At 40.8% G+C, this 27,382-nt stretch overlaps 4 long non-coding RNA genes across 4 annotated transcripts; 1 reads left to right on the forward strand and 3 right to left on the reverse strand.

Annotated features, from left to right (window-relative positions):
- Positions 1–287: 287 nt before the first annotated feature.
- On the reverse strand, positions 288–6,635 carry LOC124266876. Its single transcript, XR_006895883.1, has 7 exons — positions 6,033–6,635; positions 5,397–5,519; positions 3,958–4,092; positions 3,594–3,825; positions 2,692–2,845; positions 2,065–2,226; positions 288–1,154 (listed from the first exon to the last, which is right to left on the reverse strand). It is a non-coding gene; the product is annotated as an uncharacterized LOC124266876 (long non-coding RNA).
- LOC124266877 lies at positions 1,726–2,794 on the forward strand. The gene is made up of 4 exons (XR_006895884.1): positions 1,726–1,796; positions 2,052–2,235; positions 2,401–2,451; positions 2,703–2,794. It is a non-coding gene; the product is annotated as an uncharacterized LOC124266877 (long non-coding RNA).
- A 6,618-nt stretch (positions 6,636–13,253) lies between the features above and the next one.
- Positions 13,254–26,947, reverse strand: LOC124266883. Its single transcript, XR_006895886.1, has 4 exons — positions 26,820–26,947; positions 25,043–25,147; positions 24,704–24,814; positions 13,254–14,200 (listed from the first exon to the last, which is right to left on the reverse strand). It is a non-coding gene; the product is annotated as an uncharacterized LOC124266883 (long non-coding RNA).
- On the reverse strand, positions 14,932–23,969 carry LOC124266884. The gene is made up of 3 exons (XR_006895887.1): positions 23,874–23,969; positions 23,553–23,754; positions 14,932–14,987 (listed from the first exon to the last, which is right to left on the reverse strand). It is a non-coding gene; the product is annotated as an uncharacterized LOC124266884 (long non-coding RNA).
- Positions 26,948–27,382: the final 435 nt, after the last annotated feature.

The following is a 27,382-nucleotide window of genomic DNA, read 5'->3' on the forward strand; positions in this document are numbered from 1 at the left end:
TCTGCGTAGGTAAATTAATTTCTCTTTGATCACGAAGTTACCTACACAAAGTGTTTAATTATTAAAGACATTTACCTGAGTATGTTAATCAATTTATCTTATAAAGTTTCATTAAGTTACCTCCGCAAGATTCAGTTACATAGCAAATCAGTAATTAGCTAGGGTGAATCTATTCTATCAGACAGGGGAGTATGGTGTGTTTTCGTTGTTAATTACCGACTCCACTGTCTCATAACTGGGAGTCTCACAACTGGGAGTTCTCACAAATGGGAGTAGACCGTGTGTTTTACTGGCTAAGTAATTATCAACAATTTAAACCATACTCGAAATATACAGACACATCAAGATTTCAATATAATCATGTGTATGGTTTACCCTGAAAATGGTTGTTATTGATATGAATTTTTATTTTTTTTATCCTATTACTGTACAGTTGGAGTCAGAATTATTCAACCCTCATGGCCAAAACATGCAATCACATTTATTGCAGAGACAGTACTTATTGTCTGTGATGATATAGTGACACAAGTATGGTTTAAGTATTTTTAACAAACAAACACAAAGGAAAATTGTAAATTAAATAAAATGTCATGCTTTCATTGATTTTAACAGTTTCAAAATTATTCTGACTTTGAAGTAGGGGGTTGAATAATTTTGATTTCAACTGTAGGTGGCAAATTATCCTGATCATCACCAACAATGATAAATGACAAAACACTCATTTTGTTGTTTCCCAAATGATTGAAATATATATTTTAACAATAAATCAGTATTAGATTTAACACATAGAATATCGTTGTTACACACAGTAACACATTGCCATATATTCCTTTATATACAATTAGCACCTCTTTTATAATTCTTTTTGAAATAAAGTTTTCATTAATGTTCAGAAATATTTACATAATGAGGTATAACCTTAATAAAAATGTTGCAACCTATCACAGCAATAAAAGTTGTGTAAATTACATGAAAACTGATATAAATGCAATTTACTAGAACACTTGAAAACAAATTGATAACTAATTTTATGCTGTATTTGCATTATAGTATAAATGATGGCATTTTCCAGATCCCAGGTGAAGAAGGCCATTGATGTGCGGCGTGAGAGCTGCAAGACAGGCGGGGGTCCAGCACCAGTTGGTCTGTCTTACCTGGAGCACAAGGTTGGATTTGTGATCGATTATTAAAATGGTTATTAAAAAAGTGGTGAAATTTATCTCATTTTGGTCTTACATAGTTAAAGTTAGTAAATCCGTATCTCATCCCATTTCAGAGTCTCAAACATTTCCAGCATATCAAAAACATTTACGTAATAATTGTGTGTTTTTATGTTTGTAGGTTGTGTCAATGATTCCTCAGTGCCAGATTGAAGGAATAACTGGTGGATTAGAGAATGAAGTGGAGGAAAGTATGTGATAAATAATACACTTCTATTATACCATACATATATCTATGAATATGTATGTCAAATTCATATCAACATTTCAACATCAATTGCAAAAGAATCACATTCAATAAGAAATCAATTTTGTTTTGAAACTAAATATTTACAGGAATTCGCTATTCCAATTATTAGGTTGCACATTGCAGTATAATGAGGGTAATGTTGTTTTTTAAGGGTAATGTCATTTGCAGATGTCTGATGTCTTCCATTAACAGTTCGACAAAGGAAAATAGTTTGTGTGATGAAAATGATACATTAATTTAATTTTAAAACTTTTTGGCAGTTTGCGTCACCTTGGAAACCAAAGATGCACCAGTATGCACGGTTGTGGAAGTAGCTGAAGCATTTGGTAAATATGTGTATTTGTATGTCTGTCTGTCTGTCTGTATGTATTAAAGCAATATTTATCAATTGAATCAAATTCATATTTGAAAAGAAAATATCTTCAATTGATCAATGCTTTAGAAGTAATACTGTATCATGGCAACATTCAGAATTGCACAACCTAGCCGGGTTTGGGATATCATGGTATACATAATGTGAACCCTACACCTACTTCACAAAATCTTTAAAAAAAATTTAAAACATATTTATGTATTTTCAGAATCAGGACTTACATTGACCAGCCTCCCTGTGGTATCAAGTGCGTTTGTACCATCAACAACAGTACAGCAGCCATCCATCAATTGCTACATCAGAGCTTGCCCTAGTACCCTCCACATCACAGCCATCAACAGAGCAGGCAGCTGAACAACCTGATAGTGAAAGGCCCCAAACAACTGTAAATGGTAAAATATATTCAGAAACATGTCAAACATAGTGCACTGTAATTTCAAGTATATTTTAGTATAATTTTATGGCAATACCAACACTATAAATGTGTACTCATATTAAATTTATTGGTTATAATTTATTTCTATAAAAAACTAAATATTAATGATATTTTTTTGCAGCAACTGAAATCCATTCAAGGACTAAAGTTACACACAAGTCAAGAAAATCTGGTAGGTAGGACATGTTCAAGTAAGAAAAGTTACTAGATTAAGATTAGGGCTGGGACGGTGGGTACTGAGTAGGACCCAGGTGAAGAATGTATTGTTTTACCACAACAATGTACCCAGGTAGTAAATTTAGACCCTCCAAGCCTTAATTCAGAGTGTAGTATAAATAGCAAACAAGAATTTTTAACTTAACAGTTTAATTGCATACAACAATAAAACAAATCGCAATTATGAAATTATTACCTTTTCTACAGAAAGGGAAGCTCAGCCAGGCGTGACTGCCATCCTTGCTAGTGAAAAGGAAAGGACTGGAATACTGAAGGTCCTCCTTGAAGTACAAAGAAAAATCCTGGCTGTCTCGGAACAGCGACTTCAGGTGGAGACTGACAGGCTGGCCCTGGAAAGAGAGAAATTTGAATTAAAAAAAAGTGTAATTAACCTACCAGAATACTGTTTCTCCCGTAATACAGTTTCTGCATGAATTGTAATCAAATTCATTATCTAATTATGAGATAATCCTTTTTGGAGCTTGTTTGAATGAAATTTGTTGATAATCTTGTATGTAGCTTTTGTAATGTTGAAAATTAATCTCTATGCCATGTATATTGGGAGTGTAATGCAACCCAAAGTTTTTGGAAAGAAATTGAAAGTTATATTATCAAAAATATACAGACTTTTGAAATAACAAAATCTGCAGTATGGTTTGACATTTTAGGCAATAACAATTACTAAACCACATAATATTTTCTGCAATTTTTTTAATTTATACTTGCACCTTACCAACTAATCAATTCCTACAAGCTTTGAAAGACATCTGCTGTTGAAAGATTCACAGCAAGAAGAAATAACAGCTTTGATAACTTTATAAATAAATGGTGGCCTTTCATCCCAAATATTCAATCTTTGACAAACTTAAAAAAATGATATTGATGAGTTTTTAACTCACACCTGCTGTACATGTATTACCTTTTTCACTAGCTTATCTGAATTATGCATGGGAACAAAAAAACAAAACAAACTATTTTATGATTTTTATGCTTCATAACTTCTTCTTGTTCACTTTGTTTCAAACTTGTATCAAGATACTTTTTTACCGTTATTAAATTTAATGTTATGTGATATACAATGGAGTTGTTTTTACTTACATTTCATGAAAATCTTTCGTTGACAAGGTTCTGCCTAGCGGTGTTGCCATCTACACACTGCCTGGGAGCGGGTGGGGTGTTGGTCTCCGCCTCTGCCTCTTCCAGTACATCTCCCAGTGGTACCTGCACTCCCTTGGTGATGCAGTAATTATGGAGCTTAAAGCATGCCATAATTACCACAGAGCACCTGTCTGGGCTGAACCACAGACATCCAGAGGACTTGTGCAAACACCTGGAATATTTTCATACAAATCAAATCTTACAACAATATTCTGGCAACAGGGGTTTAAAATAATCCTGATCATAATTTAGTTTGCAAGTACTGATTTAAATTCTGATTACATTACAATCAGGTCAAACTCACCTAAACCTTGCCTTTAAAACACCAAACGCACGATCAATGGTGTTTCTTGTTCTAGTGTGGGCAGAGTTGTACCTCTCTTGGGGGCGTGTCTGCGGCTCAGTAAAGGGTGTTAGAAGACATGGTCGACATGCATATCTGAAAAAAAATCATTACTTGATTGTTATACCAATATAGCAACATATCAATGATGTCATGATTCATAGTTACAAAAAATCATTGTGTACTCTCTGTATGTATATAGAGAATCTCACCCAAGTGTCTTCTGATATCAATTATATCAACACGAGTTGATAAAGTTACAAATATCCGAGGCTTGCCGAGGATATTTTTACTTTAATCAACGAGTGTTGATATATTTGATATCAGAAGACATGAGGGTGAGATTCTATTTATCATCCAAAATCACTCTTCATTAATTTTCAATGAAAAATGTACATCTCTGAACATGGAATTGCCATTAGACTTGCAGTGCAGCAATGTCATAGCATTGTGACGTCATCGAGTACATGACGTCATAGCATTGTCAGGGCATTGTACAAAATCTACTGTCAAAACGATATGTCCTAGGAGATATCGTTTGATCTCACGAAAGCGATATCTCCTGTGGAACACAGTTTTGGATGATAAATGACAATTAAAGTGACACTTCCTCATTCCTAGACACTATATTTTTTGTTTTGAGACATACCAATTACCACATGTGTTGAATTAAATTCAAAACACCTCTTCCAGCTTGCATATATATGTATATATGCAAGCTGGAAGAGGTGTTCTTGATTTAAATCAACACACATATATATATACATACCCAATTACCAAATATATAGAGAATCTCACCTAAGAGTCTTCTGATATCAATTATATCAACACGAGTTGATAAAGTTACAAATATCCGAGGCTTGCCGAGGATATTTTTACTTTATCAACGAGTGTTGATATATTTGATATCAGAAGACATGAGGGTGAGATTCTATTTATCATCCAAAATCACTCTTCATTAATTTTCAATGAAAAATGTACATCTCTGAACATGGTACTGCCATTAGACTTGCAGTGCAGCGATGTCATAGCATTGTGACGTCATCAAGTACATGACGTCATAGCATTGTAAGGGCATTGTACAAAGTCTACTGTCAAAACGATATCTCCTAGGAGATATCGTTTGATCTCACACAAGCAATATCTCCTGTGGAACACAGTTTTGGATGATAAATGAAAATATTGATACATTCGAAAACCGACTCATATACATGTGCGGAAGTGAAAATGAAATGTCCACTTTTCAATCATAGATCCTTACTTATACTTATATAGATCTAATGTCATTATGCTGGACCAGCTATAGCGAGCATTAAAATGATATTAGTCAGTAATATATGACCCCCAACAAATGTGAGCTAGAGTGTCACAATAAGAGGGTTAAAACCTCCACAACCTACCCAGAATCACCAGGGAGCCACCCATCCGGTGCCTGCTGTACCATCTTAGTGGCAATGCTGCAGTTGCTCCAAATGAGTGATTCGTGGGTTGACCCCAGCCACTTGACTACTACATTTGTGAAGCTGTAGACAAGAAAACAAGGGATCATAACTACTCATTTAAATGGATTAAAAATATTATAGTCTTCCTGTATCAAAACTAAAAATGCTGGTTTTACTTACATCTAGATCTCGTATGTTCATTTACATGTCTAGGTGTCTAGGCAGGTGCTAGTGACACTTCGCTATTTAGGTGTGTAATATTCAATAAATATTTCCCATTACGTTTGTAGTTCTAATCTGAGATAAGACAATGTAAGTGTTTTAATACGCCAACAAGCTTTTTAACATAAAGTAGCATACCGGAAATATGAGAGAATAAACATGATAACGTGTCATTTAAGTCAGTGGAATTGATAGACTATTTTTAACTGGACAGGGAACTAGCAACAATATGTCAGGTCAAGGTTGTGGCTAATGTAAACAAACCCGTTACGCATCGGGATATTTTTACCTTTCGGTCTTACTACAGGAAAATACTGAAATCATTATGCTTTTCCAGTTTTGTTTATTAAAAAAGTGAAGAAAAGATCTTACCGAAGAGAGCTGTCACAAATAGCCTGAACATTCACGGCGTGGTAGCCCTTCCAGCAAACGAACGCTGCTTCCTCGGCGATAGGGGGTCTTTTTTATTGGGATCAAGGTCCCGTCAACCGCTCCAAGAACTTTGGGGAACCAGGATAGTTTGTAGAAGCCCTCTTTAACTGCTATCTGTTCTTGTGGTCCCCATGGAAAATGAATATTATTTAGCACCGTGCAAAAAGCACTGGCTGTGCTGTGCTGGGATCTCGAAACGGTTGACTTGTCAAGGCCGTGGAGGTCCCCGATCTCGGACAGGAAGCCACCTTTGCCGAGATAGCGTAAAGTCAAGGCACCTGTGACTCTACAGAAATGGCGTGTGAACGCTGTGTACTCCTTCCGATTATTGGCTCAACTTCTTCTACAAGAGCTATAATAGCTTCACGTGACAAACGGTAGCGAGAAATCAGTTCGAAATCATTCAGCGTGTCCAGTTGACTCGTCCTGTCTCTGTAGACTCTCTGCTTCCTCAAACTTCTCTCAATCTCAATAAAAAGCAACATATGTTATATTTGGGATTACACTTTGTTAGTAAAGTACAAATTCTAGTACTTTGGGGGTTGAGTCCCATCCGGGATTCGAACCCGCACCCTCACGAGTCAGGCACCTAATCGCCAGCACACAAAATCAGACGCCTAGACCGCTCAGCCACTGCGGCTTCCACAAAAATGGAAGTCGGACAACAGGTAGTCTAGACTGCGGACTTTGTGTACCCCTCTGATAAGCGTTAATTGGCACGGCTCTCATGGCCGAAAGCTATGAAATACACAATGCCATTTTATAAAGTGGTCAAATGTAACATATGTGTAATCCCAAATATAACATATGTTACATTTGACCACTTTCTAAAATGGCATTGTGTATTTCAAAATAAAAGCAGTCGCCATATTCCCTACCCAACCTTAGAGACGCTAAGGTTGGGTCGGACCAACCTTACTTATCAACCTTAACTAAGGTTAACCTTAGTTAAGGTTGTTTCGTGCAACGGGAGGCTAACCTTAGTAAAGGTCTAAGGTTGTAATCTTAGAGATAAGGTTGACCTTAGAGATAAGGTTGTTGTGTGTGCACCAAGCCTGGGTGATTGCGCAGAAAAAGCCGGCCTGCAGAGCAGCAGCCAATTTTGTGGCGCAAACCTGTGCTGTGATTAAGCAGAACCAGGTTGGTAGTGACTTGTGCCATAGGTGTGGTCTGTTTTACACAGATATTCTTACCCATATTATCCAGTACTGTGATCACTTGACTGACCTCCGCGATGAACTGTGGTGTGAGATAATAGCTATTGGTAGTGTACAACCTTAACGATTGGGATTTCACACTGTGCATGTTATCCTGTGTGACTAGTTTTAACCTGTGCACAGATGACAGAGACACTTTCGCGGCAGTTTGTGTGCAGTATGTGTTCCGCATGGCGAACAGATACTACCAGAGATCTGTCTGTGTCACATAGATATGAAGCACTGTTCCACGAACGTTCAGATCTGGTACGGACTGCGCATATACCCAACGACCATTGCTTGAAGAATAATATGTAATTATCGTATTGTATATATACTATGTGAACCTTGTACTCTTCAGAATGGAGGAAATAAATATTATATATATATACATCTATTTATCGGAGCGGTCTGTATAATTTTACTGTCAAGACTTTGACGGAGATGGATATAGCATAAAAATAGGAATCGATAAACGCAAGCATGTATATCGCGTATCGTATCGTCAGTAAAAATGTATCGATGCATCGATACATTTTCATATCGCGACACCCCTAAATACTATCATTATTGTTTTAACGATTATTTTACATATGAGTGTTGATCGGGTTGAGAACCAATCATGAATTCACAGCCCTAAATGTTAAAAAAATCGATCATCAATCGATCGATATATGGTATAAAACTAACAAACTACTTAACTGAAATAAGTACACATTTTTACAGCGTTAAAAAATCATACCCAAAGTCGATCGTTGCCACAAAACCCGTCCGACATCATGAGATGTGGTTGTCGAATACGGTGCGTGTATTGTCAGCTGACAGCTATCGCTGCTGGCGGTCTTCCAGTATACGTTGTGCCTTCCTCGCGGTGTTATCCATACAATTATTGTCCTCTGTTAAAACGCACATGTACCTCTGTCAAGGGAAATCCCACAAATGAACCCATCCTCAGATGTACGTGCTTAAAAACTCCAATGTCAGCATTGTTGGTGCCACACGTTCGCCGAATGCTTTTGTCTTATCACAGAGAAAACCCCTGGTGGCGAATCTATTTTTAGAACAAGCTATGGGAAGTCACTCTCGTGCTTCATCTGAGCAAGAGCCGAAGTTTGTGGTGAAATCGGACATATGTTTGGAGCACTTGCGTGGGCCAGACTCCCAAGAAAGCTGACGTGATAAGCCGTGAATAGTGTAATGTTAGCGCGTACTGTAAACTATCCCTAACATTTGACAATTGCCGAGGTATTTTTCGACATCTCCTACATTGAAGCCGTGCAAGGTTAGACTGCGTGGCTGTTTTGCAGACTGGTGAATTTTCACGCTTAAGACAGTCCAGATGGGTTCGAATCTCACCGACTCTGAAAATACAGTTGTTATTATTTTTCAAAAATATAATTATATTTTAGGATCATTTGAAAATATCACAATGAATTTTCCGCTTTAAAAATGCAGTAACTTAGTTAATCACTCCATTATTTCATTGTCTCAAATATCGAACGTTTTACAATTAATCACAGGCTCCCTTACCATTCTTTGAAATGTGTTGAAGACATGTTTGTATAACTGACTGTTTTTCAAATGTTTTAAATCAGAGAGTCCTTGAATGAGACCAAAATGATTCTAATGATATTATTTATATTTTTTTCTGGCAAGTCATCTTACTTTTTTTAATACCTTTTCATCGTATTTCACCGTTTTGCGATTTCTATAAAAAAAAACTCTGTTAGAATGCTGATATTGACGGGAAGAAATATATGTTGCTGTTTTTCAAGTTGTTAGAAATTAAATGAAAAAGATAGTTGTTATTTTCCCTTTATAAGAGAACCTTCACTTGTTTTGGGGAGTTGTGTGTGTGTGTGTGGGGTGGGGGGTGGGGGGGGAAGAAAGCAAGGGTCATTCACATTGTACATGCTGGACCATCAAAATCAACGTCAGATCCCTGGCCCCATAAGTTATGAATGGCCCCAGAGCAAAGAAAGAAGTTTTGGGTTACCTACCTTCCGTTGCGATTTGGTCGCAATTCGTTGTATAGAAGTTTTTAGGAAATAGTTTCGACACGTTTTACCTTCAATTTTTACCAAAAGAATTCTTATATTGATAGCGACATGAAATGAGCTTTGCTCATTTCACCTAATATTGTTTTAAAACAAAATCCTTGTGAGTTCGATTATATAACTTGTTTCGGCAATCAGGGGATAAGAAAAATGTCATGCCTCAATATTAATTCCAAAATGCATCTGAAAGGGTTTCCAAGAGAATACATCAAGTGAACTAACATCTGGACACGTCTCATGGGGAAGTGATATTCCGAAATGACGAAATTACAGGTTTGATGTTTCTCAAGATATCATGACGAAATACATCGCAATCGGTCGCAATTGTTGCTGATAATAAGTGTCATAGCACATTTGTGTCATATTTGTGTCAGAACTGTGTATAATTGGGGTGAAGTTGTGGTATGGCTGATGGACGGGAAGGAATGTGGCAGATGGTCGGGAAGGAATGTGGCAGATGGACGGGATGGTATGTGATACGCCAATATGAAATCCTTCAAGAGGGGCACGGCTCGTTATTCGGAGTGTCCCGGAATAACACTAGTTGGTAACGAAAGGGGATGCGGCTGATTTTTAGGGGGTGTGACAGGTAGACGGGAGGGGTGTGGTTGGTAGACGGGCGGGTATGCGGCTGATAGACGGGAGGGGATGTGACTGGTGGACGGCAGGGTGTGTGACTGATAGACGGGAGGGGGTGTGGCTGATGGACGGGAGGGGGTGTGGCTGGTAGACAGGCTGGTGCATAGCTTTTAGACGGGCCGGTGCGTGGCTGATTTTAGGGAGGGTGTGTGGCTGATTTTAGGGAGGGTGTGTGGCTGATTTTAGGGTGGGTGTGTGGCTGATGGACGGAGGGTGTGTGGCTGATGTAAGGGAGGGTGTGTGGCTGGTAGACGAGACGGAGGGTGTGTGGCTGATGGTGTGTGGCTGGTAGACGGAGGGTGTTTGGCTGATAGACGAGAGGGTGTGTGGCTGGTAGACAGGAGGGTGTGTGGCTGGAGACGAGAGGGTGTGTGGCTGATTTTAGGGAGGGTGTGTGGCTGATAGACGGAGGGTGTATGTCTGATAGACGGAGGGTGTGTGGCTGATGGATGGGCGGGTGCGCTGGCTGATTTCAGATGGACGGAGTGTGTGGCTGATTTTAGGGAGGTGTGTGGCTGTGTGGTTGATTTTAGGGAGGGTGTGTGGCGCTGGTAGACAGGAGGGTGTGTGGCTGGTGGTAGACAGGGTGTGTGGCTGGGAGGGTGTTTGGCTGGTAGACAGGGAGGGTGTGTGGCTGGTAGACGAGAGGGTGGAGGGTGTGTGGCTGGTAGACAGGAGGGTGTGTGGCTGATAGACGAGAGGGTGTGTGGCTGGTAGACGGGAGGGTGTTTGGCTGATAGACGAGAGGGTGTGTGGCTGGTAGACGAGAGGGGGTGTGGCTGATAGACGAGAGGGTGTGTGGCTGGTAGACGGGAGGGTGTGTGGCTGGTAGACGAGAGGGTGTGTGGCTGATGGACGGAGGGTGTGTGGCTGATTTTAGGGAGGGTGTGTGGCTGATTTTAGGGAGGGTGTGTGGCTGATGGACGGAGGGTGTGTGGTTGATTTTAGGGAGGGTGTGTGGCTGATTTTAGGGAGGGTGTGTGGCTGGTAGACGGAGGGTGTGTGGCTGGTAGACGGAGGGTGTTTGACTGATAGACGAGAGGGTGTGTGGCTGGTAGACGGAGGGTGTGTGGCTGGTAGACAAGAGAGTGTGTGGCTGGTAGACGGGAGGGTGTGTGGCTGGTAGACGGGAGGGTGTGTGGCTGATAGACAGAGAGGGTGTGGCTGGTAGACGGGAGGGTGTGTGGCTGGTAGACGAGAGGGTGTGTGGCTGGTAGACGGAGGGTGTGTGGCTGATAGACGAGAGGGTGTGTGGCTGATTTTAGGGAGGGTTTGTGGCTGATAGACGAGGGGGTGTGTGACTGATTTAAGGGAGGGTGTTTGGCTGATAGACGAGAGGGGGTGTGGCTGATTTTAGGGAGGGTGTATGGCTGGTAGACGGGAGGGTGTGTGGCTGGTAGACGAGAGGGTGTGTGGCTGGTAGACGGGAGGGTGTGTGGCTGGTAGACGGAGGAGGTGTGTGTGGCTGATAGACGGGAGGTGTGGCTGGTAGACGGGAGGGGTGTGTGGCTGATAGACGAGAGGGTGTGTGGCTGATTTTAGGGAGGGTTTGTGGCTGATAGACGAGAGGGTGTGGCTGATTTTAGGGAGGATTTGTGGCTGATAGACGAGAGGGTGTGTGGCTGGTAGACGGAGGGTGTGTGGCTGATAGACGAGAGGGTGTGTGGCTGATAGACGAGAGTGTGTGTGGCTGATAGACGAGAGGGTGTGTGGCTGATTTTAGGGAGGGTTTGTGGCTGATAGACGGGAGGGTGTGTGGCTGGTAGACGGAGGGTGTGTGGCTGATAGACGAGAGGGTGTTTGGCTGATTTTAGGGAGGGTGTGTGGCTGATAGACGAGAGGGTGTGTGGCTGATAGACGAAAGGGTGTGTGGCTGATAGATGAGAGGGTGTGTGGCTGATAGATGAGAGGGTGTGTGGCTGATAGACGAGAGGGTGTGTGGCTGATAGACGAGAGGGTGTGTGGCTGGTAGACGGAGTGTGTGTCGCTGATGGACGGGCGGGTGCGTGGCTGATTTTAGGGAGGGTGTGTGACTGATTTTAGGGAGGGTTTGTGGCCACCTTACTTGCCTAGCATTGACGTATTGCCACTCGGCGTTTTATGTCTGGAATACTCTTGACTGTGGCGTTAAAATAATATGTGGGACTAGTTTTACAGGACTTGGACCTGCTTTCTGTTTGGTGAGGACATTGTGACCTCGATGTTCTGTGTTATAACTGTCTGTGTGGTCTTTGAAATGTCGTCGAAAATTGAAAAAAAAGCACCAAAAATAGAACCGAAACAAAACAAAAAAGAAAACAACCAAAACGTTTGCATGTTTCTTTATTATTTGTTTGACGCCACACTGATGAACATTCAAACTGTTTGACGCCACACTGATGAACATTCCAACTGTTTGACGCCACACTGATGAACATTCCAACTGTTTGGCGCGGCCTGTAATATGTCGAGTCTGGACCAGACAACCCAGTCTCCATGTTCCACAGATCGACCCAGTCCGTACGGCATACAACCAAATCACCGAGTGTGGCGAAGTAATCGCCTCACAAGGTCTAACACCTCCGTGGTGTAGTGGTTAGAGCATCCGCCCTGAGAGCAATAGGTCGCGGGTTCGATACCCTGAGTCTGGGCTAGTACAAACATGCACGTCGTTATATGAGCGAAATATTCTCAAGTACGGCATTACACCACATTTCACCTCGCAACCACTCAGACACATTATACTGACTCCGAGCCGACTTGTTGTACCCATAATGTCGAGCGCCAGGCAGGGACCATCAAGTACCACATTTTTAACGTCTTTTGGTATGACGCGGCCGGGGATCGAACCCGCGACCTTCCGCACTCCGGGCGGACGCTCTGACCACTACACCACGGAGGCGGTCTCGGGATCAAGGGGTATTCCTACAATGAAAGTGTGTGGGAGCCTTGGTCAGATGGCCAGACACTCGCGAACAATGACGCATGTGACCGATCTCAAGGCTACGGCAGCAAACATAGTCGTTGTTATCGAGGGCACCTACACAGCTCACAGAATACGTAATCCGTACTCATTCGGTTTGGTTTGGTTGTTGTTTAACACTGTACTCAGCAATCTTCCAGCTATATGGCGGCGGTCTGTAAATGCAATACTATTGTATTAGTATTTTTCTCCTTGGATTGTCTCATTCCCAAAATGAATGTATAGCATATATAAAATAAAAACAAGCTGAAGTAGTTTCAATCTCTTTTAATAACTGACAAGAAACTTGAAACCCAGTACAGTTAAAACCTAAACTCAATGAAGCTGCAAGTCTACACCCAAACATCCTGTATTTAAGCTGCGCATTTATCAACGGACGTCAATCACACAATTATCGATAGTCACGCACACTATCGATACATCGATAAATTTTCGTTACCATCAACGACTAATTGCTATCGGACACTCAACAATTGCAATCTATCGACAGTTCGATGCATCGTTAAGCCCTACTGTTTAACAAACATATATACCTTGTGTGGAATGTGTCTCCAGTTCCCTATTGCTGGTCGTAAGCTAGAGGACGCTGAAATGGGAAGTCGTGGAGGATGAAACTGTCAGGTTTGGTCCAGACAATCCAGTGATTGAAATGATGAGCATCGATCTATGTAACCAGGGCATAATGACAGCCAGTGAGCCTGACCACCCATCCCAACACCAACGTTTAGTCTCTGAATGTATAGTTGTGACAGAAACCAATAAGTCCATTTAAATTCAAAAGGATCTGAAGTGAGATGAGAGATTCAGAACCTAAGGAAAGCTAGACTTGTTTCATTTAGGAATTTAGCATTCCAGAAAGGGCTGGGCGGAAGGGAACATAATGCGGTTCAGGCTTTGTTAAACAGACTAACCGATTCCGTTTGTCACCACTTATGACAAGCATGGGTTGCTGGAGACCAATTCTAACCCGTGTAATTTATGAAGCGTTAAATCAATTATCGGTCTAACATCATGGGTCCTACGAGTTTGTTTACGTCTACAAAGTCTCTGTGCTCCGTGAAGCCACCAGCGTCTAAAAATTGCCAGCAATGGCGTACATGGCGTCCCCGATTTCTTTACTGCAAGGTGCGATCTGAGCTGTCGGGAGGACGAACCCCTCAAGGCCGCCACTGCTAGGTCGGAGTTCAAATGTTATGGCGTAAGGGATGTCCTCGGTAAATCGTGCCCAGTGACGTGACCCGCCATGTATGACATCTGAAATAGACCCGTGTATCAGAGAGTTTAAGTAAGCTTAGGCTCAGTATTATTCGTTACATTGCTATACTGAGTCTAACAAACCCTAGTAGAAGGTCGCGTCAGCTGACCTTTTGGACTGACCAATAAGAACACAGCTTACCAAATTCTCGCACATACGTAGAGTGAATGAATGAGTGAATGAGTTTAGTTTTGCGCCCTTTTTAGCAATATTCCAGCAATATCACGGCGGGGAACACGAGAAATGGGCTTCACACTTGTCCCCAAGTGGGGAATCGAACCAAGGTCTTCAGCGTTACGAGCGAACACCTCAACCACTACGCTACCCCATCAACTACATATAAAAATGGCAATACATTATTGACAAAGGTAATAATTATTAGAATGGGTGAAACTGGACTGAACGCCGCCTACACGACTATGTAGCTTAAAGTGCTGCAGTTTTACGTCAATAGCCTACTCCGAGGCGTCCATCCTATTTCCTCAATGTCAAATGAGTGAGTGATTTTATTTTTACGTCATTTATAGCAATATCATACCGAGGGACACAAAAATGTGCTTCAAACAATCAAACCATGTGGGAAGTCGAACCCCGGGTCTTCGGCGTGACAAGCGAACGCTTTAACCACTAGGCTACCCAATACCAGTATGAGGAATGAACTGATATATCACAGCTTTCGTTTGGTGTGCAGACAATTAAAGTACAACTAATACCGACCGAAGTACAACTAATACGTTCTTCCGTCAGAAGCAAATATCGCATCGACGTCAAATTCGACGTCTCGAGCTGCCGGATAAAGAAATATCAGAAATAGGAGGGGGAGACATAGAGAATACTACACGAGGTCTCATTACATACGAATTATACGAAACGAGTGTCCTTCCTATGGTATCTGACCGTATAATTCGTATAATTCGTATGTAATGAGACCGAGTGTGGTATTTTATTAATTACCCACGTCTTACATGCATTAAATTGACAAAATAGAGTAGTTTTGATATTGTTGTGATTTCAAACCAAACCGGCACGGCAACGTTCGCAATGTTTACATTCTCACAATGCATCTAAGTTGTAGAATGAATTAATTCACGTGTTTGTTATGAATGAACAAGTAGTTCCGTTTCAAAGTGACCTAACTGAGAGGTCATGGGTTATCCAATCAAATCGTTAGAATCTCAGGTCAAGTCGTTACGAGGTCAACGCGATACGACACAGAACCAAAAGCCGGATAGTAAACCACTGAAATAAACGTAAATACAGTAGGAAATACATGCCATGACCGGATTTACGTATGTTTTCAGATATTTCCTAACTTCGGGCATATATTTCATATGAATCTATACCTTTGAAACATATGCTCATCGTACATTTTCGTATGCACAAGCACCTCGTTCATGTATGCCCTGACCGGATTGTCAGGGATTTCCAAACATGAATTGCAAAACAGATACCCCGGTAAATACATGATCATACAGTATTTCCAATGCATTCCTTTGAATTTCAAAGGGTGCTGAAATTTCCGATTTCGTTCTAAGTTTCCTCGGGTTGGAAACATGCAAATTTACTTAGGTGGGGAAACACATGTAAATTTTCAAATTTGCAAATATTTACACACCTTAGATATTTATGTATCATACCGGATTTCAGGGGTATGTATATGAACGTTTTATACACCTTCATCTTACCTGTACTCAAGCAAGATGATCACATGTTTTCATCATGTGAATTACTTGGTTCATGTAATTTCATTTTCACACATTTTAGTACGTTTGAAATCAACGTTCACATGACCTCAATATTCTTATCACCAAAAGAGCCTGACAAAGAAAGCAGTATTACGCAAGTTCACACGCCTTATCAAGCTGCACTCGCTCTTGCTACCAGTATCAATTACGCCTTGTCTGTGGTGTTGGCAAATCTTGTGAGGTGCCCCTTTGTCCTCGCCAGTGGCCCCAGCTGTCCCAATGGAATAGCACTTTGTCTCTCTTGGAGCACAGACTAATATGCTACACGAACCAACTCGTAATTTCTTAAGTCTGTTCAGTTCGCGCATCACTACTGTAAAATATTTTGTGGCAGTACATAACTGGAATATTATTGCACTGCATGTGACCTTCCTTAATAGTCTCACAGTGCCTGAGCAATGTTTTTTCTCCATTTGCTCAGCCTTTGCTGAAATAGCGCCATACATAAACTTAAAGTTGTCCTCATTTGTTTCACTAACGCAAACGTATACGATAACAAACAATGCCATATAAAATTATATATTCTGTGAGACATGAAATGAAAAATTGTTTTTATCGTGTAGCGATTATGACCGGATACCACAGGCGGGTGCGTTCTTTGAGTATATCATAGGCATGTTGGATCTCCGTGCCTTTTGTGAAATTCGTGTATATTGTCCTGTTTAAATTGACGATCCATAACTCAGATTGCGAGTAAATATCACGTAAGTAATTGTGATGTCGCATTGCTGTAAATTTCCCTGTCGGAGAAGTCATTCTCACAAGATATATATTCCCTTGTTTAGAGAAGATCTAGGGCTATTACGCTCCAGTGTTGCTAAACATCTTGTAGGCCTTTAGTCTGACACAGACGCAGACCTCGCATGTTCAAGTTCAGATCTGACAGGGGCTGAAAATATCATTCCGACATGAACACAATATCTCAGTGTTTCCCTAAGTAAGTGGAGTGCTTTCTACAACATTGGAAATAACTGTATCGTTGTCCTTCTGATACTCCCGGGGCGGTGGGGTAGCCTAGTGGTTAAAGCGTTCGCTTGTCACGCCGAAGACCCGGGTTCGACTCCCAACATGGGTACATTGTGTGAAGCTCATTTCTGGTGTCCCCCGACGTGATATTGCTGTAATATTGCTAAAAGCGGCGTAAAACCAAACTCACTCACTCTGATATTCCCCCGAACGGAAGCTCTACCCATGTAGGGTACAATGTGTAAGTTACAGAATTGTAGGGAATAGTCTTAAGACTTTTCTACTTTGACCACGATTCTTTGAACTTGTAACAGTCGTTTGAGAAGATCAAAAGAGGAAAGGGTAGTGCGCGATGTATCTGATGGACGTATATGGAGAACGTTCGAAGAACTTTATAAATACAATAATAGAATTACCGGTTATGTTTAAAACGTACCCTCAATCTGATAGCCAGAGGGATTATTGTGAAAGATCGCAGTATGTATCATCATAAACGGGCCAAGATAATAGTATATGTCATTCATCCCCACATTATATCCCTTTAATAGACACGGGACATCGTTGTTACAGGTAGGGCAAACACTTTCTTCTAAAAGTATCTGCCGGTTTCACGCTACATACATGTGTTCAGATTATCGAGAAAACTAGCGACGCAAGTTCTCCTCCATCACACCAGAGACCACATAATCTATCATATGGCCTTTGATCACACATATAATTGATTAGATACCCAGTATTTATTGATAGCGATGAAGCAACTTATCAAAATTTACGGCCGACAGTATCATCTGCATTACTCTCACAGGGTTGTCATGGTAACGATAATTTGGCATACTATTTATTGTGTTATTCTTTAATCTGCGATTAGAATTTAAATCAGTTTTGACGTGAGCATGTTAAGAAAGAGAAGCTGTAAAACGAAATGTATAGGCCTTTGTAAATGCGAGTTTCAAAGCCACCTACTAAAAACCTGTTTTCATGATAAATATCTGCTAATCCTTGGCACGATCCGACCATATCATGGGTATGTGTTTGTGAATCATAATCAAATAATGATGTTACAAGGCGTCCATGGCGCGTCAACAACACGTGCAAAGAGGAGGAGTAGCTACCATTATAAAAACAGCTCGAGCTTACATGATCTTTGCTAAAAATAATTTGTCCTCTAATTCTTGCCAAAATACCCACAAACACGTTCCATTTAAAAGTGGAAATAACTTTATGAATCATACTGACTACAGTATTCTTTGATTAAAGCATTACCATGTACAGTAAACAGGTTATTCTTCATATCATAACTTTCAGTGATGATTGTTTTTCCAACGACATGTATGAGGATGTTTTGTTACAGTCATGATTATATGTGAATCATCACTGAAATGCAGTTGTTTATTTTTCATTTGTTTATCATTTATTTTAGAAAAAACACCAAATACTCGATGTATGGTATTGTATCAATGCAGCAGACATGTGTAAACTATGTCCAAACATATTTGTATATGAGGAAATCACATTTCAATTTCGACAATACTTTGAAGCTTTTGAAATCATCAAACGTCATAAGATAACTCTTCAAGTCTCATAAAAAATGAAAGTTGGGCAAGGCCCTCAATACCACCTATAATATAAATTTTTGCAGCCCATTGGGCTTACACGAAAAATATGGCTTGCTACGCGCCTGGCAAACGCACGAGAATTGCAATGCGGGCCTCTAACCACTGATTCTCCGTGACCTGGAGAAACATGTGACTGAGCATATGTTGGGACGTCGTATTGTCATACAGACCCTGAAGCAAATATATCCAAGCCCACGCAAGTCTACAAAATGTGGCAAGTCTAGATTTCCACAGCTTCAGGGCTCCTTTTCATTATATTATATATTGTTTTATACTATGAACTTTTTTTCTGTAAAACATGTTCATATCAGAGACTAGTTGTTAATCTAGTTCTGATGGGTAGAAGACAAAAGACAAAATGGATACTAGTGCTGTTACTATTTTTTAATTATATATAAACATTCGCCCTTGTCTCGGGATGAATGTATATTTTCCACCAAATGTACATTCGGAGGATACCGAAATCTAGGTTAAGCTATTTGAATCATATTTGCAATTAAAACACCCAAACAATGGTTTGTTGTTCAAATTTTTGGTTTTCCATATCTTGTCCCAGTCTGTATCACAGTCACATAACGATATTTTTTCCCCTTCCGTCTCTAGGAAAACTCACTGCAGGGTTAGGGTTATGGAGTACCATACCAAACACCCACAGCTGGCGGGACCAACATCTCCAGTAACATTTACATCTGCCAACGCTCAATTCGCAAGTGGTGAGGCAATAAGCTAATGAGGCTAAGGGTTTGTGAAATATCTATGACGCCTTATATGAAGTCCATCATCTAAGCAAGTCTAGCTATGTATGGCGTTAAGTCACTGCTTGAAGAAAGGCTCCTTTAGAAGTTTATTTGGTAAATACATGTATAATTTAGTATTTCCATGTTGATAGTAACAAACAAACCTATTTAAAATGAAAAGGAGCCCCAGAGAGACACGAGATTCAGTCCGGCCAGCCATGGCAGTTAGATATGTTAACTTTGTAACCCGACCCCCAAAGTGAGTTAGGTTTCTTGCAGATGTTAACAAGACCCTGGACCTGAGGAGATCTAGACTTGCTTCATTTAAGGCTTTAGCATTGCAGAGAGGGCTTGGCAGTAGGGCAAATAATGTGGTTCAGGGACTGTGAGATAGACTAGAAAATGCATGGCAACCTACACTTCATTGCGACTATGATTAAGGCATCATTTTAAAACACAAGGGTTATTTCCTTTGCGTTAACTGACAGGCTTTCGGTGTCAAATTATTTGGAACTCCGGCCAAAGGTGATGTTATGCTGTCCGGAAATATGGCCTTTTTGCAATGCTTTGGTTGCACATAATGATAAGTGATTGTTGTACATATAGAGAATCTCACCCAAGTGTCTTCTGATATCAATTATATCATCACGAGTTGATAAAGTTACAAATATCCGAGGCTTGCCGAGGATATTTTTACTTTATCAACGAGTGTTGATATATTTGATATCAGAAGACACGAGGGTGAGATTCTATTTATCATCCAAAATCACTCTTCATTAATTTTCAATGAAAAATATACATCTCTGAACATGGTACTGCCATTAGACTTGCAGTGCAGCGATGTCATAGCATTGTGACGTCATCAAGTACATGACGTCATAGCATTGTCAGGGCATTGTACAAAATCTACTGTCAAAACGATATCTCCTAGGAGATATCGTTTGATCTCACACAAGCAATATCTCCTGTGGAACACGGTTTTGGATGATAAATGATGTTTTTGAAGGATAATCTCAGCTGACTAATACTTTGCACGTGTTTCCCCCACTCTTTCCATACCCGTAAAAGTTAATTTTCCATATATATGTCTGTAAGAAAATATTGTAAAGTAATGGGATGGCTGAATTTGGCCACCTGAGGTAGTGACCACAGCACTCTGGTTATACTGCATTCAGAGAGGACAGAGCTTGGCAAGATACCAATAAATATGCTTGTCATTTAAACCTTTATCTGATGTTTGTGGAATGTGATTTTATAATTGAAGATGCTTCCTGCACCTGTAGCCCCAATATAGATGTTGTTAGTCTGTGAATCTTCCAAATTAATTCGTTTCTTTTTTTTAATTGAAATTAAGATCTTTGCCTTATATCAAAATAATATATTTCAGTCTTAATGTGCCTATGTCGGGAATCAAACACCGGTTTTTGACCTGACAGGCGAACGCTTTAACCACGAGCGTACCCCAACATTCCCTGATACCTTTAAAGAATATACATTGGTTCATTTATTATACATTCAAGATTGAACCCAGTTTTGTCACCATATATCCTTCAGTTTTTATGTTAGTGACATGATCTTCACACTGATAATTTAAAAAGAGGAATATAAATAATGATTGTTTGCGATCTTTATCCAATTTAGTTTTCCATTTATCTAGTAATTTTCAGTTTCTATTTCCTGGAAATTCTGTACGAAGGTACTTTTAACAGTTTCATCCAATAACAGTAAAGAATACAGATAATACGTACACATTATATTCCATGATATTGAGATACCAAAATGATGAACATAATTACATAATGTATAACAAATTAGACAGCAAAAAGCAAAAGCAAAAAAGAAAACGCATGAGCAACATAAATGCTGGCAGGTTGTAAGATTTCAATAATTATCGAAACTGCTTAGTTATGAGCTAATTGCAATCACAACAATTTTTTATAGTCTACCCAAGAGATGGAAACAAAATAAGTCTGTTATGAAAATTATGAGCTAATTGCAATCACTGCAATTTTCTATAGTCTACCCAAGAGATGGAAACAAAATATGTCCACAGTATATTCCGTCGGGAAACTGAAATTTGAGAAAACGTCCGTATGGGATAATACCTGTATTCCGAATCAAAAAGAGGTCATACCAAGTTTGTGCATGTTCACACATTTACAACAGTAATCATTAATACATTGTAATCATCTTTTATGAAAGTATAGATAAGGAAATTTGTTCAGTTATGATCAGTCGGATAACTCATACAAGTGAGCACTAAAATTAGGGACCTACCGGTTCATGTCTGTGTGAACACATCTGTCTGTGTTTTATTGTAATTAGCAGTGTCTACTTGTATAGCATATATAAGAAGTGTACCTAAGGTCAGTTATATAAACTGTTATGTAATTTCCATTACAAAAAGTATAAACGATACTACCTACTGGTCAGTAAGACTTATCAGTACCCTAACACCGACCCACCGCCACCACCCCACCCTAGGCCTACCCCATGTCACACCCTCTCCCTCGCACACACACACACACGCACGCACGCACGCACGCACGCATGCACGCACGCACGCACGCACGCACGCACACGCACACACACACACACACACACACACACTAACATACACATCGCTCTGGCCCATAGACCCGATATTTGAATCTTTTAAACAGACACCATGTGTATGTCAAGAAAAACACGCACGTTAATAGTGGTGCTCAGTCATGGGTATGTGTTTCTAATTATCTCAGTACATTATGGCGTGCTCGGACGCGCTAACGAACCCTATGTGACAGTTACATTACAGAACCATTGAAATACATGTGAAAGTAGTGCTAATCATGTAACACTAGATTTACCCATTTCCAACCATTTACGCATGTACTAAATATATGACAAATCTAACCCTGGTCATACGAGATTTCAAGGGTATTGAAGTGCATGTCCTACAATCACAGCATTTACATATGTTACACATGTTAGGAAACACATGAAAACAATGGCCAGATTTACACACCTGTGAAATACATGTAAATGCAGAGTTGCATGTTGGTTTATTTTAACACCCCTTTAAACATGTGTTAATCTGACGGCCAGATGATGCGTAGATTTCAAACGTTGTTCAAATGGCCGCCGGATGAAACGAGTATTTCCTGACCTTAGTAAATTTGGGTAATACAGTCATTTTGTGTGGTGGTACGAGATTAGTATGCAACTACCCATACGTTGACCACGTGGGTAATAAACATATATATGGACAAAGCGAGTGAGTGTGAGAGTGAATATGTTCCAGCAATAACAAGGTAGAAATGGGCTTCGCACTTTGTACCCATGTAGGGCATCGAACACGGGACTTGGGCCTGACGCACGAACGCTTTAACCACTTGGCTACTTGGTAGAGGTAATATATGCAGTACAGTGTGCATAGCAAATTTCTCCAGACAACCAGTGGAGAGAGATATATGGAACAAAAGATAGAAATGCAGTGTCAGTTTGTACCCCAGATTGCTTAAATTGTCAGTTACGTCGAGCAAGCACCCACATTAAGTTCTATAGATAGTTCATATTTCATAATAACTGTCCACAAAAATAGATTTCCTTTTATTTCCCAGCAGCACTGCCTTTGCATCAGATGAATACAACGTTGGAGGTACAACTCAGCATGTTTTATATGAGGATTTCAAAGAACGTCAATCGACTCTTACTCAAATATTGCTTGATGAGTGTTGCAACTGTTGAAGGCCCTAGTAAAATGTGGTGTGGAAGACATGTTGAAAACATTTCAGAATATTTCGCTAGATGAATAATTGACTTTCCTTTGCATGTGTTTGTCATGAGTCGCACTGGAGGGAGGGGGTCAGGGCACGCCCCCTGGAATCATCACTATTTGACAAATGGTAATGTACAGATGCTCACTGTAACACATACTATATTTGGGATTACACTTTCGCTGTAACGTACATATTCTAGTACCCTTTCTTGGGTTGAGTCCCATCCGGGATTCGAACCCACACTCTCAGAGTAAGGCCAATAATCGCCAGCACACAAAATAGGTTTGAATCCCGGATGAGACTCCACCTAACAATCTGTACTTTACTGAGAAAGTCTAATCTGAAATAACATATGTTACATTTGTGTATTTCTTACGATAAAGTAAAAGTCCTTCAATGCACAGTGCTTTTAGCAGATAATTTCTTCACATAACGGGCATGGTCTTGTCACTTTATCGCCTTAAAGGTTCAAGTTAACCTGTTTCAATAATCAAATAATAAAGAAAAAACCCAATGCTAATCTCACTATGTGATCCCTGTTAGGAGGGTACGTGTTCTTGGCGAAACCGTATGGCGTCAGAAGGAGCTGTGAGAAGGAGTGGCACTGATTGGTCCACGCTCATTCTGAATGTCCTTGACCTTGTCCCGAATGTTCTGTGTCTCTATCTCCGAGAACACTGACGGCCCTCTGTAGCTGTCTGACGAGCACAACCCGCTCGACCCTGACCCTGAAACAGGGTCAAAGCAGGGATGAGTTGACCCTCTTGAAAGAGAGGCTGACATTTTAGAATGTCAGTTTTAATTGATATGAGTAACATGTATAATTGAACAACCTTGGGAACTTTACCTCCCCACATGGAGTCAAAGTTCCGGTTGAGATCAGCACCACGGCTACTGCCACACCCGGATATGATGCTCCGGTTCTTCCTCCAGTACCGATACTGTCGACAGGGATAACAACATATTCTGGCGTTTGAGTTTGCAGATCACATTCCAATTTTAATATATACCAGAGAGTATACATCTGTTTATATGTGATGTTCTGCTTTCAGTTGTCTTCTTAAAGCGGAGGAGATGATGTAGCTTATTGGTTAAAGCGTTGGCTCGTCACGCCGAAGACCCGGGTTCGATTCCCCACATTGGTACAATGTTTGAATCCCATTTTCTAGTGTCCCCAGCCATGCCATTTCTGCAATATTGCTAAAAGCGGCTCAAACTAAACTCACTCATTCACTCACTCACACACTCACTCACTCACACACCCAACCCACCAACCCACCCACTAACTCACTCACTCACCCACTCACTCACTCACTCAAACGGTACTGAGATCGAGTCGGATGCGGCAGTACCCCGATAAGTCGAACACTCTTCTTCTATTCAAGACAATGGACCTCAACTGTAGAATACCTATCTGTTGGACTGTGCACACAACTTACTGTGAGGGGCGGTGGGGGTAGCCTAGTGGTCAAAGCGTTCGCTCATCACGCCGAAGACCCGGGTTCGATTCCCCACATGGGTACAATCTGTGAAGCCCATTTCTGGTGTCCCTCGCCGTGATATAGCGGGAATATTGCTAAAAGCGGTGTAAACTAAACTCACTCACTTACTGTGAGCGAATTCTCCACTACAGTGATACACAGATAAACTTCACTGAAGCGTTTCCTAGATACTCACAGAAGTGTGACTGTATTCGTACCCATCTGGGTTAGTCACGGGGACGATGTACCAGTCGAAGTTGTTGTACAGGAAGCTTGCCTCGTCAACGACGTCCCGCCTGTGCAGCATCTTCAGTTGAAAAATACATACATCAAATAAATACAAAATAATAAAGAGTAATATGAAATTTAAACAAAAGATTCACATGTATATCAGAGTTGTCAGTTTTGGAATGGATATATCCTGTACTGTGAGTAGACATTGTTATCAGTGGAAAGATCACATGTCGTGCATAGACCAGGGACCTGTCAGAGCTGTGTACTCACTCACTGAGTCAGTGTGCATGGCAGTACCTACCCTGTCGATGAAATACATGGCTTATGCAGGTGAGACCCACTCCCGGGCGTGTATGCCGGCTTCTATGAAGATTCGCTTCTTGTTGCTGCTGGAACCCCCTGTGATCTGGAGGCAGGCAGTAAGTTTAACGAAAATAGCTGTCTGTCTGTCTATACTCGCAGTTTTGTTTTTCAGTCCAAAGTCCTTTAGGAAATTGTTTGCATTTATGTCAAGAAAACTGTGTTTCAAGTTTGCTTATTTGCTTCAATTATCGCCACTTGTCGACCACTTTACTCAATTGACCAATCAGAAAGTCCAAAAGCGACACAGTGCCCGTCATTATCTCCGGAAGTTTGAAACATGTCGCGGTTTTAACAAAGTGGTACATATTTAACCCTGAAAGTTAAAAATATATAATATAATACCCCCAACTGTTTCGGTGGGGTTCTGGCTATACGATAATGATAACAGTCGACACTATAATCTACACTGCACGTTCATTCACCCGAGGTACAAACAGAATTCACCCTCTTCAAACTATATCTAACTGTAAACCACTGTGACGAAGTTCCAGTTTTCATAAAGGCGACGGAAATGTTTTGTTTGTTGTTACACAAACTGTAGCGCAAATAGGGCTGCGCAACAGAGAGAAGATTACCAGTCTGTCTATATGCGGGCGAAGGCTGGCAACGAACTTCCCTCGCTTCGGTTCGAAAAATATTTTTAACATCAAAATAACATATCACCACCCTCAAAGGTAGACACCTATTTCAAAACAGGATTGTGCTCTCAGATTTCCAACCTGATAATTAGTAATTACTCACGTACAATATATTTAATTCAATATTTTAAGCTCCACTCGCGTGGCATGTCAAATCGTCAATTCGCCTCCATTACCCCTGCCGGCTTCCGGATCAACGGAGTGAAGGAATAAGAATAGGAGAAATAAAAAAGAAATATCAAACTGCTTAATTTCACCATCAAACTGTTGGAGATTACTTTTCTTATCTGCCGTCGTTATTGTTAGAATCTTCGTAACATTTATTCTGCAAAAAACACTTTGGGCGTAGTGGGTGAAAGAAGCAAGGGAGGTAACTCCGCAAGTATTCCATATGGCGGACATGCGATTCAACAAGTTTAGTTAGATTTAATTCCCCTGAACCGGAAGCTGACAGGGGTAATAGAGGCGAAGAACGATTTGTTATACCACGAGTGGCGCTTAAAATGTTGAATTAAATATATTGTACGTGAGTAATTACTAAATATGAGTTTGAAATCAGAGCACAAACTTGTCGAGGAAATGAGTGTCTACCTTTGATGTTAAAAATATTTTTCCAACCGAAGCGAGGGAAGTACGTTGCCAACCTTCGCTTGCTTTGCTCGCTTAAAGGAAGGCTGATCATTTTCTCTTTAGTGCGCAACCCTATTTGCGCTACAGTTTGACTATGGTTGTTCAACGCCAGGCACATGATTATTCCAGCTATATGGAGGCGGTCTCTAAATAATCGAGTCTGGACCAGACAATTCAGTGATCAACATCATGAGCATCAATATACGCAGTTGGGATACGATGACATGTGTCAATCAAGTCAGCGAGCCTGACCACCCGATCCCGTTAGCCTCCTCTTACGACAAGCATGGGTTGCTGAAGACCAGTTCTAGTCCGGAGAGCCATTGCGATACTTAATTCACACTGACAAAATACGAGTTCCGATTTTGAATTCAGGATCGTTGTAACCAACAATTACAGAATGACAAGGGTAGGAATATCCGTCTAATACTGGCACTTTCCAGTTACCTCAATATAAGGCGTGTTTCTTCCTTCGTAGGTATTCTGTGCGAAGTACCCTTTCGTGACACCACTGAATGCCGCAGAGTTATTCACGAAGGAATCAAGCTGAAGTATAGATAAAACATTATTCTTTCTCTCCGTCTCTCTGTCTCGCTCCGTCTCTCTCTCTCCCTGTCGCCCCCTCTCTCTCTGTCACTCTCCCTTACTGACCCCATGAACATCAATAACTGACACCATGAACATTGATAACTAATACCATAAACATCAATAACTAACACCATGAACATTGATAACTGACACCACGAACATTGACAACTGACACCATGAATATTGATAACTAACACCATGAACATTGATAACTGACATCATGAACATTGATAACTGCGGAACTGATCAATTTCCAAAACGCTTTCGTATTCCTCGTAGCAGACGAGCGTGACGGGGCGCGGTAGGGGTTCTGCAAACTGAAGTTCAAGTCCCAACTTGCCCGTCTGTCGTGGGTAGTTATACCCTTCATCTGCGCCCAGATCCGCCGTCAGATCCACCACCCACACGGTGAAGCCGTTCCT

Source organism: Haliotis rubra, unplaced genomic scaffold (genome assembly GCF_003918875.1).
Source record: "Haliotis rubra isolate DU_JTF1 unplaced genomic scaffold, ASM391887v1 Scf1285, whole genome shotgun sequence".
Classification (NCBI taxonomy): Eukaryota; Metazoa; Mollusca; class Gastropoda; order Lepetellida; family Haliotidae; genus Haliotis; species Haliotis rubra.